Raw genomic sequence first — 980 nt, forward strand, 5'->3', positions numbered from 1 at the left:
AAAGCCCGTTGTGAAACCGATACAACGGGATCTAGAAAGATGTGGTCTGTAACGCATAGGCTGGATGGTGGTAAGGTAAACAGTAGTGGGTGAGGGTGAGAGGGGGGTGGGGGAACGGCAGCAGCAGCCGGAGGCCTCTGCATCCCGTTGCCGGCCCTGGAGTGAGTGGGGGGGAAGGGACCCGGCCTCCAGTTGCCGGCCCAGGAGTCGGTGGGGAGGGAGGGGAAGGGAGTGGGCGACCGGAGGCTTTTGCCTCCTGGAGCCTGGAGAGGGTGGGGTTTGCAGAGGGGTGGGACCTCAGACAGGTAGAATGCCGTAGACTACACCCTCCAAACCAGTCATTTTGTCCTGGGTAACAATTGCTGCCAATCTCCAGGTGAGGGCTACAGATCACTCACAATTACAACTGCTCTTCAGGTAGCAGAGATCAGTTCCTCTGGAGAAAACAGTGGACTCTGTCATTATACCCTGCTGAGGTCACCACAGCAAATTGACACTGTTTGCCCAAAGCCAGAGCACTGCCCCAGAGCCTCTTTCTAGATCTCGTTGTATTGCTTTCACAACGTGCTTTACTGCTAGTAAACTTTATAAAGGACACAGACACAAAGATTTTTTTTAGTTAAAATAAAAGCATGCTTAAAACATAAGCTCTGTAAGCTGCAAACCTACTTTTGATTTATTGACATTCACCACACAAATCTCATGCTCAGAGTTCTGAGTCTAGGACCTAGTTTAAAACATGAAATGGCTGAGTGACTAAGAGATTCTGGCGAGGCAAGCTATGATGCAGCAGCAGCAGCAGAACTAGAAGCAGGAGCTGGCCAGTTCCACTGCAGGCCTGATGGAAGCCCTCCAGAGGCCTGATCCGGCTCCCGGGCTGCATGTTTGACACCCCTGACCTAGTTCAAATTATCTACCATGATTACAAAGAGCTTTTAACACAAGAAGGATCTTTTCCAGTGCCAAGTACCTGTGATCCT

Source organism: Gekko japonicus, unplaced genomic scaffold, assembly GCF_001447785.1.
Source record: "Gekko japonicus isolate JY-2015 unplaced genomic scaffold, Gekko_japonicus_V1.1 scaffold38, whole genome shotgun sequence".
Lineage (NCBI taxonomy): Eukaryota > Metazoa > Chordata > Lepidosauria > Squamata > Gekkonidae > Gekko > Gekko japonicus.